The 14,705-nt window shown below is 52.4% G+C and overlaps 1 protein-coding gene across 1 annotated transcript in view; it reads right to left on the bottom strand.

Annotated features, from left to right (window-relative positions):
• Positions 1-14,222, bottom strand: part of LOC146780074 (uncharacterized) — a 68,599-nt gene extending 54,377 nt beyond the window's left edge. The window contains exon 1 of the mRNA XM_085637708.1: positions 14,125-14,222. The gene's annotated coding sequence lies outside the window, so the exon portion shown is untranslated. The remainder of the gene's footprint in view (positions 1-14,124) is intronic.
• Positions 14,223-14,705: the final 483 nt, after the last annotated feature.

The raw sequence follows: 14,705 nt of genomic DNA, 5'->3' as shown, positions 1-14,705 counted from the left end.
ATGACACCCAGTGAGAATACCCGACTATCACAATTTCAGGGATAGTAGCATAGTGATGCACACAAAAATGCATAGGTTAAAATAACAGTCACAAAGAAGAACTTACATACAACAAAAAGGAATTATAAACTTGTATAGTATGAGAAACAGTACCAGAGTGATAAGCATAGTCGTACACAATATTCACAGTTGTATAAAAGGTCAATTTGTATGCCAGCTTTAGTTTGGAATGTTGAGCGGAAGCTATTATGCAAAGGATCTATGGCCTGTCACCCTAAATGCATTACAATTAAACACTTCTACTCATTCACTGTGCCTGTGTTCACTTACATTCTTACTCAAACTCGCAGTTTTTGTGCCCTTTAAATAATTTTTACCTAATTCATGAAAAATTCTATTCCGACGCTAGTTCAAGAAGTCCATTTTTTGCTCAGATTGGGTTTCCATCGCTTTGTAAGCGATCAAAAATATTGCAGTATAGTAGTGTCAACTCAATTGTTACATTCAGCCCACTTACCAAAAGTAGTATTTTGCGCAACACAAGTGATACATGCGAAATAGACAAGAATGAACTCACAGCTTATACAGCTGAGCTGCTTGTAGGAGGCTGCTCTATTACAGAGAGAAGATAATTGGAGGAGGAAATGCTGCCTGCACGACCAAAGCTGGGAGAAGTGGCTCTGATTTACATGCACTCACACGAAGCAGACATTTTTTGCTGCAACAGGCAGGCGCGTTATGCAAACGGAACTTGTAACATATTAAAGATTGTGGCCGCCTTCGAATAATACTTTGCTTTTCTTTTGGGTAGGGCAGTATGGCAGCGCCAGAAGGGCATTGGTGCACATGCTTTTTGCCAGTGATGGAAATGGATGCTATGTCGTTTTTGCACTGGTGTAACTTTATCACAAAGCATCCCTTGATAACCTAAACAAGAACCCTCCCGTTGGTTAAATGTCAATCTTACGTGTAATAGTGACATCATTCATAGTTCCTTTATTCGTGTTTGTTGGGGTAAATAAAATAATAAACTTGTAGGAACTAAGGATCCCTAGCCTCGTTCCCATATTTAAACTCTCGCGTCTCACCTCCCCTCGACTGATGCTTGCTGGTGTTTGTCATTACTCTTTTCTATAATTTAGTGTAATTTATTAGAGCTTTGGGGAATGGGTGGGAATACTCCTTTTGTGTAAAGGTAATGTGGATTTAAGTGCCAGACTGGAGCCCAGGACACTTGTGGAATGGTGAAAGCTGCTGCTGTCCGCATTCAATGTAATACAATATTTAGTTAAATGTGAAATGTAAACTGAACTGTCCCTGACATTGATTACCTTAGGGGCTACACTGAACCACTGTCCCTGCTGCACAGTTAGTTGTTGTGCGGGCTCGGCTGCCGCTGCGTCTCTGCTCTCAGTCAGAACAGTCATCCGACCTGAAGGAAAGAGGGCTGAGCATAAAACAGTGAGTACCTCGAACTCCTCAGGTCAGTGTCGTCAGCTTGCCCGCTTATGGCCTGCCTTTACGTGTCCCCTCGTGGCTGCACAGTCTTTGGATAAATCCTTACAGTCATTCTCATGACGTTGGGTCACGTGAATCAGAATGTTGGGACCAGGTCAAATGTATCCAGAGCGGAGCACAGCTGAGTCTGCCCCAAGCCGCGAGCAGCACGAACCAGCACTTCGAGATTTGCTCAGACAGACACTGCGAATTACTATATTGCAGTGCTCCTGCTTGACACTGAGGAAGCGCTATAATGCGTGATGATTATTTATAATGCGGTGATGCGGGGACTTGCCTTCAAATGCATTAGGATCACGCGTGATGCGTGGCACTTGGCAGGGCTGCAAACACCTGCCTTTGCTTGTTTCTGTAAGCTTTGGTGCGTGTGCTTTGTCTTTCATGGCAAGTTTGTGTGTTTGCATGTGTGCATGTTTGTGGGTGCATTTGTGAGGGCATGCATTATGTGGATGTGCATGTGTTTGGGCACCTGTATGCTTTTGTTTTGTTTGTGTGAGTGTATGTGTGTGTGCCCTTAACTTCCAAAGCAGTTCTCTGTGCTCATGTTTGTGTTTGCATCTGTGTGGGCATGCAATGTGAGTGCATGTGTGATTGCATGTATTCCTCGTGTACAGACTTGATTGCTGCAATGTATCTTTCAAAGTTAAGATATAAGATACTAACTTATATCCTGTACTGTCAATTTCTGGTAAATAAGAGCAAATACAACAGTCTAAACGGTATGAGTCTTATTTAAAGTTTTGAAATGGATGGAGACAAGCAGGTTCCTGCTCTCCTGAAAAGGTGCTGTTCCGCACAAAACCAAATGAGGTGCATATTAAATGTATCATATGGAAATGATTTAGATGATTAGTGTGAAAAGAGTAAAAAAAGAGAGCTTCCTTTTTTATCAAGTATGTTAGTGGCTCTAGGTGTTGTGCTCACAGAGTTTCTTGTGAAGTGATTGGCATTTAGCCATGAACTTGTAATGAGGGCCTTTCTAGCCTGCTAGCACAGATAAACTCGTTTGCCCCGATTTTCACTCTCTGGGGTCGATTCCGATCCGGGTCGGACAGCCCTCCGAGAGCTGTCCGTACCCTTACCTTGCGACCGACTCGTCCTGGGAGCCGGTCCGTCCGGGCAATGAAGTACGATGCGCATAACTGACACAATTCCGTCCGACACATAGGCTGCGATTCCAGCAGCATTTCCAGTACGAGCCGTACCTCCGAATGCTGATTCGAGACGCCCGGAAGCAGTTCCCACAGCAGTTTCCGGCCGGACAAGTACGATGCGCAAATCCCACGCGCCAGATGGGTCGTCACTAGCAGCACGTCACAGAATCCGGGAGAGCTGCATATCAGGTCCAATTCGCGTCTCAAAATGATCCACGGCTACGAGACGGACCAATTCACAACGTGTACGAGACGGAGCAACGAGCAGCAAGTACGAGCTGAACCAACAATGAATCCCATCGCGCAGGTCATCCCAGTACTGTACATCAATGACTGGATCAGGAACAGACGCGCAAAACGCAGACGGTCAGTCAGACACCCCCACAAATTAACATCACGAACACGCGAAATGCTACACACACATAGGGGGTGAAATCCCTTCCACCAGCAACAGCAAAACAACAGGGGTAGCATGGTCCCCACTAGCAGCAGTCACCACACCTAGGGGGTGCCCATCACCACTCCCCTCCCCACACATAGGGGGCTGTATGTCCTGCACCACTCCCCTCCCCACTCATAGGGGGCTGTATGTCCTGCACCACTCCCCTCCCAACTCATAGAGGGCTGTATGTCCTGCACCACTCTCCTCCCCACTCATAGGGGGCTGTATGTCCTGCACCACTACCCACAACTCATAGGGGGATTATGCCCTGCACCACTTCCCTCCGCACTCATAGGGGGCTGTATGTCCTGTACCACTACCCACAACTCATAGGGGGATTATGCCCTGCACCACTCCCCTCCCCACTAATAGGGGGCTGTATGTCCTGCACCACTCCCCTCCCCACTCATAGGGGGTTGTATGTCCTGCACCACTCTCCTCCCCACTCATAGGGGGCTGTATGTCCTGCACCACTACCCACAACTCATAGGGGGATTATGCCCTGCACCACTTCCCTCCGCACTCATAGGGGGCTGTATGTCCTGTACCACTACCCACAACTCATAGGGGGATTATGCCCTGCACCACTCCCCTCCCCACTAATAGGGGGCTGTATGTCCTGCACCACTTCCCACGCATAGGGGGCTGTATGTCCTGCACCACTCCCCTCCCCACTCATAGGCGGCTGTATGTCCTGCACCACTCCCCTCCCCACTCATAGGGGGCTGTATGTCCTGCACCACTACCCACAACTCATAGGGGGCTGTATGTCCTGCACCACTCCCCTCCCCACTCCTAGGGGGCTGTATGTCCTGCACTACTACCCACAACTCATAGGGGGATTATGTCCTGCACCACTCCCCTCCCCACTCATAGGGGGCTGTATATCCTGGACCACTCCCCTCCCCACTCATAAGGGGGCTGTATGTCCTGCACCACTACCCACAACTCATAGGGAGATTATGCCCTGCACCACTCCCCTCCCCACTCATAGGGGGCTGTATGTCCTGCACCACTGCCCACAACTCATAGGGGGATTATGCACTGCACCACTCCCCTCCCCACTCATAGGGGGCTGTATGTCCTGCACCACTTTCCTCCCCACACATAGGGGGCTGTATGTCCTGCACCACTCCCCTCCCCACTCATAGGTTGATCAAGCAAACCATCCCCTTAACATCTTGGCAAGATCATATGTTTGTGTGTGCAAAATGGCCACAAGCCAGATCCAGACAGTGAACATACAATGTGACTCACATCACATGCCTGCCCAAAAGTCACAAAAAGTGAGTGTGGGGTCCAGAAAACCAGCATTGTCAGATCAATGTGGTAATGGGGTACAAACCCCCCATCACTAAAGTGACCAAAAGGTGAGTGTGGACATAACAAGAGCGGCATAACCAGACCAGCACTTGTGACTACTGCAACCAACGTAGTGGCAATGTGGTGGTTGTGTCACTTACAAACATAGATATGAGAGGCAAAGAATGCTGTGTATAACAAGAACTTTCATGTGCAGACATGCATTGGCCATGACCCCTGACAATACCAACAGTGTACAATTAGACTGTGTGAAAAGTGAGCATCATGATGCATACACACATATCTCTACAAACAGACACACAAACTGCGGAATCCTGTGGAGACTGTCAATGTTAGGTGACAAAGTCACATACTATGGCAGCAATGGGACATACCAAACATGATCAATGTGCAGGATGATGAGCTACAAGAACCATTGGACACTAGGGACAAACCTCCAAACAACATCCCCCCAATGGAACGCTAAAGCCACACCAATGCAGAGGCGCAGATGCACAAACACAGACAGGCAGCCACACACTGCATATCATACACAACACATGTGTGTGTCACAGTGTCCCCAGGCTAGTGCACAACACATGACGGTGAGCTGAACTACAATGACACACATCTGTACACAGTGCCATACAAAAGTAAATCTTTGACTGGGCACACCTTTGGGGGGCAAGCAGGCATTGTCAGGTGAGCGGGATCACAAAGGATTCATGTGACACAAGGTGGGTGGAACAGCAACCAACACAGCATGAGACAGACCCAACACAGCACTACCCTTTAGTACCCTAATTTGTGGTGACATTAGCCTGTAGGCCAATCCCACTGTTATGATAAAGCAAGTTTTTCCCCATACTGTGTAGAACAGTCAGATGTGTGTCCTGCGTCATGTATCCGGGATCACAAACTCACATCACACCTCCATAAACACAAATCACTGGCCATGGCCTGCAAACAATGGGCAAAAAGTAGTCATGGGCCTAGACATGATTGACTAGACATGAAACAACTCCCATTGTGCATCAGCTAGGCACACAGGGACTAGTGATATTGCTCGTGCACACATGACAATCCCGGGGGGGGATCCAAGGTACCCACAAATCCTCACACATGGGCTGACAACAACACCTGTGAAGGTCTGCCACACTGCACAGCATGCGGCACATCAACATTACGTGAAAACTACACAATTAATTCGTAACCCTGCCACACACCTACACCAATGTTGAACCAAAGGAGAGCCACAACACACAAAGGTCGACACCTTACAACATAGCAGCAATGACCCTGATGATAGGGAGTAGTCTCACACACACACACACAAGTGAGCTTGTCAATGACAGATATCACAAAGGAAAAACAACATGATGTTGGTAACACATAAGTGCCAATGGTAATCCAGAATGTGTCCCACGTGCGTTGGACAACATCCCTGGAATTTACTACTGAAACAGCCAGGGATGCCAGCCTTATGAGTAACCCTGGGCGTAGTTCGCGAAGTAGCACTTCGCGAAGCTACGCAAAGTGCAGTTCGCACTACGCGAGCTACGGGTAGCACTTCGCGAACTGCGTAGTACCTTGTTCGCACTGTGCCAGATGTCGTTTTCAATGATTGCACAGTGCGGACAAGCAACCGGCACTGTGCAATCATTGAAAATGGCATCTTGCACAGTGCGAGCTGTAGTTTCCTGCTGCTCGAGTAGATTTTTACTCGAGCGGCAGCTTTCTCAACGCGAACTGGTAGTTTCTCATCGCGAGCGGTCGCGAGCATACGCGACCTTTTGCAATGAGAAACCTGACCTCCTCACGTTGGGAATCTCTCCAGGAGGTTTATTTTCCATGCTCGCGATCGCCAACTTAAGGTTGCTGATCGCGAACAAGGAAAAAGTCTCATCGGGATGTCCTTTTGCTTGCTCGCGGTCGCCAACTTGACGTTGAGGACCGCGAGCAAGCAAAAAATTACCGCAGCACTACGCAACACTACGCTATGCGTATTCGCACTGTGCTACGTGCAGTTCGCGTAGTGCGAAGTAGCGCGAACTTCGCAAACTACGCGAGCATAGCGTAGTGCTTTGCCCAGGCTTACTTATGAGCAGTAGTTTGTCATGCACCTACATCCCACAAAAGGCAGGGGAAAGAAGTTAGATGAACACAGGCCAAGTCTGCAAGTCCACAAAACAGGTACATCTGTCTGGAACACAGGCTGCATCCAAAAACGTGAAGTGAACACATACAGACATGCTCACACAACACACACCATGTGCCCAGGCAATGTCATGGAATGACACAATGCCATGAGGGTACTGCACTCCTGGGGAAGGTCAGCTGTGCCAAATGTAGTCTGTGCAGGCTTCTGTCATGCCAGCACAACACTTGCACAGTGATCCAACTATTACAACTCAAGAAAAGCTATGTCACAGAAGCTTGTGTACGGGAGTCCTCCCTCAGCCATCTGCACATATGCAATACACATGTACACCAAGTTGGACTGATGACACAGATGACTTGTGTAACATGGATGCACAAACATGCCTGTCCAGTGGAGCTTGTCCAAGTCAGGGAATCTTTCCATGTGCCCAAATGTAAGCACAACCTATGTGCTACAGTGTATGCTAAAGATGCGAAGTTGCAACCCCAAAGAGAAAATCTGGCCTACAACATGTAGCCAACATCACACCCTGAAATTGCAGCTGAGGATGTCATGGATACATATCTGAAAAGTACACAGATTTCAGGGACCACATGGAGTACATCCCATCAAAAAATATTCTGTTATACCTTTAAAACACCTGTACAGTAGCAAGTCCATGACACTCATCATCAACATCATGTACATTTGATGCAACAACACTGGATAACAACAATTGACTTTATTGGGAACATAACTCTTTGAAACCGTTTAGCCACAATGTCAAGAGGCCAATGGCCAGTCCATTTCTGGAGTCCTCACAGGGTGAGATGTGACAAGTCGTCAACCATTGCTTGCCTGTACTGCTACGGGCAGGGGACATCTCCCTTGGAAGGGCATACACAAAGGCAGGCCAGGCCCCGCAGTAACAGGATCAGGGGACAGCAGAATGAGGCAGGGGAAGGTTGGTGGGTGCAGGAGTGTCACTGGCAACTGCAGCAGAGGTGTCTGACACAGTTGGCGCCGTCACCACGGCAGGGCCCAAGTCCAATGGGGTGTGTGCTGACACGAATGCAGGGCCCAAGTCAGATGGGGTGTTACTGGCAGCACTGCAGTGGGGAGGTCAGATGGTTGGGACAGGGCCTCCACTGCAGTGCAAAACTCCAAGGGAGTGTCATGGGGCTCAGGTGAGATTGGCAGGACAGGGGGGGACACGGTCCCCACATCAGTGGCAGGAACAGGCTAAGCATGTGAGGTGGGGGTGGAAGTGCATGTGGTAGGAGGGGATGGCCTAAGCATTTTGGGGATGCGGTATCGGTGTGTGGGGGAACCAGGGGCAGGGTTTTGTGGGGGACCTGTGGAGTGGTGGCCTGGGGGCTGCAGGATGTAGACTGTGTCTTTGAGCTGCGGCATTGGGGGGGTCTTGCTCTTCCTGCTCTGGGGGAACTTGCGAATGGGGGCCTCAGTGTCCGGGCTCCTGGGGGTGGGTGTCTGTGTGGCAGGGGAACTCGCCCTTGTGCGTGGTGACTTCCTCTTCCCCTTGTGCAGCTGAGCAGATGGATCGGTGGGGAAGAGGCCAAGGTCACAGAGGAAGAGCTGCTTGGAAGCGGGGGGTGCAGGTGATTCAGAGGAAGTGCTTTTGGAGGGAGAAGCATCTGAGGTCTGTAGAGTGCTCGTGGATGCCTGTTTGTGCGTCTGTGACCCATCCCCTGTGTGTGTGTCATCAGTCCCTGGAGTGTGCGTGCCTGCGGATTTTGATTTTGACTTACATGATTGTGTGCTGCCTGGGTCTGTTGTGGTGCGTGCCGGTGCTGGTGTGTGTGTGCATTGGACAGGTAGGGTAGTGGGGGCTGTGGGTGTGGCAGAGGTAGGAGGGGTGAGGGACTGTTGGAGGAGGGATACTGCTGCTGTCTGTGTGGAGGCCATGGACTGAATGGTCCGATGTAGGGCAGACATGTTGGATGAGATGCCCTCCATGAAGGACACCAGTTGAGTCCACAGAGTGGTGTGGGAATGGAGAACACTCAGCATCGCAGTCTGCCCTAAATGGAGCTGCTTCAGTAAGTCCACAGACTCCACACTCAGGGCAGCAGGGGAGACAGGGGCAGGGAGTGCGGTGCCTGGACCAAAGGAGACATGTTAACTCACACGGGGGCCTCCACGGACATCTGGGAGGGTGGAGATGGTGGTGGTGGTGGTGGGGACAGACTCGCTAGGTGTTGTCTGGGGTCTGCTGACACCCGCCTCCACAAGGGAATCCTCACTGGAGATGCTGTGTTCCTCAGCAGAGGTGTTTGTAGCTGAGGTCTCCTCTGTGTGGCTCCCCTCACCCTCAGTGCCACTGGGTCCCTCAAAATCCTCTGAAGCTGACCCAGTCTGGCTCTGAGGCTCCCCTTGGGCAATAGACTGTCTCCTCCAGTAGCCGTAGATGTATCCGCAGTCAATCGGGATAAACAGATCCACATCCGTCTCCTGTTTCACCTGACACATCACAGTCAGTACAGCACATCACAAAGTACGCCTTGGCATCAAGTGCCAGATATTGCGAAAAGTGGAGACATTTTTGGGAAATGACACCTGTCAGTCAACCATGCCCCTCATATCCTGCCCCTCCATGGACCCATCTGTCTGGGGCATGTTGTATGCCACTTCTCATATTTGTGCACAAGCACCACATGGACATATCTCAGAACTGCAGGACTCATGATTTTAATCTGCCAGGACTAACACATGCCTTCTCCTGCCACTGACTCAGTATATGTGTCATGCAAAGGGATGGCCAAATTCATTGTCACTAAAATGGATATGCTTCACTCACAAAACACCATGATGTGCACATGTTTTGATGGTCAAGGCCACAATAGAGTGCATGCTGTACAACTGATATCACTGTGGGATACACATCAGCAAGTGGGATACCATGCTACGGCCCACTATGGCTAAGCAGCCAGCACTGGCTTCTGTCTCAGGGGCAGTGCGTCCAAATTTAAACACACTGCACTGTGTCACAACCATTAACATGTATGAGAATTTAAGCCCTGCAGATGTCAAGTGCACAGGTATACCCAATGCTAGCCACATCTTCAGGCATCTGATGATCACACGTAATAAAAAATGCAACAGATGACTGACTGCAAGCACAAATCTGTAAGCATGATGACATCACAGCATGATGAGAATGAATTGAGACTGCCTGCACTGTGATGTACAATACAACATTATGCACCGTCAAGAGATTCCACACCTATGCATGAACCCATTGTGATGATCCATTGGCCACACCCCAGCTAGCTGCACAAACCAAAATGACCAACACCACAGGAGTCTAAGAGGCTAGGCCACCTCACAATGACACCGATGCAGACACCATATAGCACACTTCACAATGCACTAATGTTAGGCTGACACACAGGAGTAGAAGAACAGAGTGTACTTCATGTCCGGAGTAGGCATACCTGTCCAGGAACATGTGCAACATGGGATTACCCTGGACACCAGGCATGTGTCCATGCATGTGTGAAACACATGATGTACATTTTTCTGATGCCCATAAATTGGCGTTGCTGCTACATGGCTGTGTGTCAAATACCCCTGGCACATATGGTGTGCCAAAACATCAACTGGAACACATATTAATTGCCCACACAGAGTACATGTCTTTTTTTCTGGCAATGTGCAGACACATGGAAATCTTGTGCCTCACTCATGAAAACCAAACAATCAATCAATCAATCAATCAATGACATTTATAGAGCGCACTACATACCCGTAGGGTCTCAAGGCGCTGGGGGTGGGGGGGTGCCGCTACTGCTCGAACAGCCATGTCTTCAGCTTCTTCCTGAAGGAGAGGTGGTCTTGGGTCAGGCGCAGGTCGGTCGGGAGGGAGTTCCAGGTCTTGGCGGCCAGGTAGGAGAAGGACCTTCCTCCTGTAGTCGCTCTTCGGATGCGGGGGACGGTGGCGAGGGCGAGGTTGGCTGATCGGAGGTGGCGTTTGGGAGCGTGGAAGTTGACTCGGCTGTTGAGGTAGCTCGGGCCTTGGTCGTGTAGGGCTTTGTGTGCGTGGGTGAGGAGGCGGAAGGTGATTCTTTTGTTGACGGGGAGCCAGTGCAGGTCTCTCAGATGTCCGGAGATGTGGCTGGTTCGTGGGATGTCGAGGATGAGTCTGGCTGAGGCGTTCTGGATCCGCTGGAGTCTCTTCTGGAGCTTGGCGGTGGTACCGGCGTAGAGGGCGTTGCCGTAGTCCAGTCGGCTGGTGACGAGGGCCTGGGTGACTGTCTTCCTGGTCTCGGTGGGGATCCACCAGAAGATCTTCCGTAGCATGCGTAGGATGTTGAAGCACGCCGAGGAGACGGCGTTGACTTGCCTGGTCATGGAGAGGGAGGAGTCCAGGATGAAGCCCAGGTTGCGTGCATGGTCTGTCGGTTTGGGTGCGGTGCCCAGGGCGGGAGGCCACCAGGAGTCGTCCCAGGCGGAGGGTGAGGAGCCCAGGATGAGGACCTCCGTCTTGTCTGAGTTCAGCTTCAGGCGGCTGGTCGTCATCCACTCGGCTACCTCTTTCATCCCTTCGTGTAGGTTGGCTCTGGCGGCGGCGGGGTCGTTGGTCAGGAAGAGGATCAGCTGGGTGTCGTCGGCGTAGGAGATTATGTTGAGGTTGTGTTGGCGTGCGATGGCCGCGAGGGGGCTCATGTAGACGTTGAAGAGGGTGGGGCTCAGAGAGGATCCTTGAGGGACGCCGCAGATGACATCGGTGGCCTCTGACTTGTACGGTGGTAGACGGACTCTCTGTGTTCTTCCGTCGAGGAAGGAGATGATCCATTCCAGCGCCTTGTCCTGGATTCCGACGTTGCTGAGGCGCTGTACTAGGGTGCGGTGGCAGACAGTGTCGAATGCTGCGGAGAGGTCTAGGAGGATGAGGGCCGCTGTTTCTCCGTTGTCCATCAGGGCTCGAATGTCATCGGTGGCGGCAATGAGGGCGGTCTCGGTGCTGTGATTGGCTCGGAAGCCGGACTGTGAGGGGTCGAGGGATCCATTCGTCTCGAGGAAGGCGGCCATCTGCTTGTTGACGGTCTTCTCGATGACTTTGGCTGGAAACGGGAGGAGCGAGATGGGGCGGTAGTTCTTGAGTTCGGTGGGGTCCGCTGTGGGTTTCTTGAGTAGAGCGCTGAGTTCGGCGTGCTTCCAGCTCTCAGGGAAGGTGGCGGTGTCGAAGGAGGTGTTGATGATGTCTCGCAGGTGGGGTGCGATGACAGCGTCAGCCTTGTTGAAGACGTGGTGAGGGCAGGGGTCGGTCGGTGATCCGGAGTGGATGGAGTTCATCGTGCGGATGGTGTCTTCGGTGCTGATCGGAGTCCAGGCGTGGAGGGTGGTGGTGAGGGGTGGTTGTTCGGTCTTGGTGTGCGTTGGTTGGTTGTTGAAGCTGTTGTGTATGTCCGCGATCTTGTTGTGGAAGTATGAAGCGAGGGAGTTGCAGAGGTCTTGCGATGGGGTGATGTCGTTGTTTCCTGCGCTGGGGTTGGAGAGCTCTTTCACGATGTTGAAGAGTTCCTTGCAGTTGTGTGCGTTGTTGTCCAGCCGGTCCTTGAAGGCAGTTTTCTTGGCGGCGCGGATCAGCTGGTGGTGCTTCCGGGTGGCCAGCTTGAAGGTGGTCCTGTTGTCCGGTGTTGGTTCCCTTCTCCAGACTTTCTCGAGGGCTCGGCAGTTCTTCTTGGAGCTCTTGAGTTCGTCGGTGAACCACGGGGCTTTCTTGCTGCCGGGTCTGCTGGGCGGGGTCCTCAGCGGGGCGAGTTCGTCCGCGCAGTTGCTGATCCACTTTGTGAGGTTGTTGGCGGCCTGGCTGGGGTTCGCTGAGCTGGCAGGAGGGTGCTGGCTCAGGGAGGTGGCGAGCTGGTCTGCTGTGATCTTGTTCCAGCTTCTGCGGGCGGCCTGTTGCTGGTGGTGGTGGGTCGTCGTTCTCTTGAAGGTGAAGTGGATGCAGCTGTGGTCCGTCCATTGAAGCTCTGTGGCGTGGCTGAAGTCGATGTCTTTGCAGGATGAGAAGACGGCGTCGAGTGTGTGTCCGGCGAGGTGGGTGGGGGTGGATACCAGCTGCTTGAGTCCAAGATTGGCGAGGTTGTCGAGCAGGGTGCTGGTGTTGCGGTCGTTGTTGTTCTCCAGGTGGAAGTTGAGGTCCCCCAGGAGGATGTAGTCGGCGGAGGGGAGAGCATGCGGGCTGACGAAGTCGGCGATGTCCTCGCTGAATTGTGTGCGTGGTCCCGGGGGTCGGTAGATCAGGGTGCCTCTGAGGGTGGTGTTCGGGTCGGTGTGGATCTGGAAATGCAGGTGTTCGGCGGTGGTCAGGGAGTTGTCGGTGCTGGTCGTGAGACGGATGGTGTTCCTGTGGATGATGGCGATGCCTCCTCCCATCTGGTTGGCGTTGCGGTCCCTCCGGACGATCTTGTAGCCCTCCGGGATAGCGATGGCGATGTCGGGGGCTGAAGAGGCGTTCATCCAGGTCTCCGTGAGGAAGGCAACGTCAGGGGCTGTGGCGTCTAGGAGGTTCCAGAGTTCCACGGCGTGTCTGTGGACGGAGCGGGTGTTGAGCAGGATGCACTTGAGGTGGGTGCTGCTGGTGTTCGACTTGGCGGCTGCTGGTGCGGGGCAGGTCCGGATGCAGGAGAACTTGCAGGCGTGGCAGCTGAAAGGTCCGTGGGTGAGTCGTGGTGTGGCTTGGTGGCATTCTGGGGGTCGGCCGGTGTTGAGTGCGGTTAGGGTGGCGGCGGAGTACGTCAGGCGGGTAGGTCGGGGTCTTCGTGGGCCAGGGGTCCTGGCGCTGGTCGCGGACGGGCGCAGACGGGCTTACCTTTGGCGCGCCTTCGGCGCACAATCGGCGCGCCCGCTGCGCGTGACCGCTGCGCGTTCGCACGGTCGCCATATAAGGCGAAGTGCGCGGGTGGGCGGGGCAGCTGGGAGGAGGGAGCGGGGAGGGATACAGAAGGCAAAAGGGGCGGGGCTAAGCAGCGGTGGCGGGAAGCGGGGAGGGGGAGCGGGGCTCGGCGAGGTAGGCAGGCAGACAGGAAGGAGATAGCAAAACACGGGCACAATTACCAGAATACTATCACAAAAACACGGGCACAATCACAAGGAAAACGGAGAAGCACAAAGTTACAAAGTCAAGGGAACTCTCAACACCAGAACGAGCAGCCGGCAGGCAGGCACGGACCGCGCCTCTCGGAGGAGGGGGCGCGGTCAGCGGCAGCACGACAGGCAGCGAGGCAGCTAGGCAGGACAGAGGGGCACCCGCAGCAGCTGGTGGCCGTGCGGCGCGGGGTTGTCCCACAAGTGGTACAGCCCCACCGGTCGCAGATGCTGTTCACAACGTTAAATTTGTACAACAGCAGGAACACACAACCCAAGTTACACAAGTCACAGACTGAAAGGGGCACACCTGTGTATCAGATGAGAATGAGACATGACCTATTTTTGCCACACGACTCCTGTACAATCAGACAGGAGATCTGTGGAAGTGAAACCAGGATGTGGGAGTGCAAAGAGCATGTGAGACATTGGACACAGAGAATGCATGCACTTACCCCCTCCTTGCTGCTGTGTGGCCTTTAACTGCCCATCCAGGTCCGGGAAGACCACCGCCAGAATCTTGAGCATGTGGGGGGGTCAGTGTCCATCGTCCGACCCTTCTGCGAGGAGGCGACAGCTTCAGCTGGACTCTGGAAATCCTCCGGGTCCAGCCACGAAGGTCCTGCCACCTCTTCTGGCAGGAGCAGATGCGGCGTCTGTGGGCCCCCACATAACGAACAGCCCGGGCAATGGTCAGCCAGATCTCCTAATTCTGGTGGGCATCAACCTGTGAGGATGACAAGGAAAGAAAAAGTCCTTTACCACACATGCCACATGTTTGTGCATCACACAGTTGGATATACATGTCTCTCTCGCAAGGGTATATGATGGACACAGGTAGTGCAGATATGGTGATTGACAGTTGTCCTGAAGTTCCAACAGGGAAACATTGCCTGAGTATTACAACCGTGTGAAAAGGCACTTTTCATGCACAGTACCTGTCTACTACAGGAACCTACACACCCTGGGGGTATAAACACAATTTCATTGGTGACAGTCAGACAACATACACAATGAATAAGGGATGTGGAGTGCA

The sequence above is a fragment of the Triturus cristatus genome, chromosome 12 (assembly GCF_964204655.1).
Source record: "Triturus cristatus chromosome 12, aTriCri1.1, whole genome shotgun sequence".
Lineage (NCBI taxonomy): Eukaryota > Metazoa > Chordata > Amphibia > Caudata > Salamandridae > Triturus > Triturus cristatus.
Note: the sequence above shows the minus strand (reverse complement) of the source record. Positions and strands in the feature narration are given on the sequence as shown.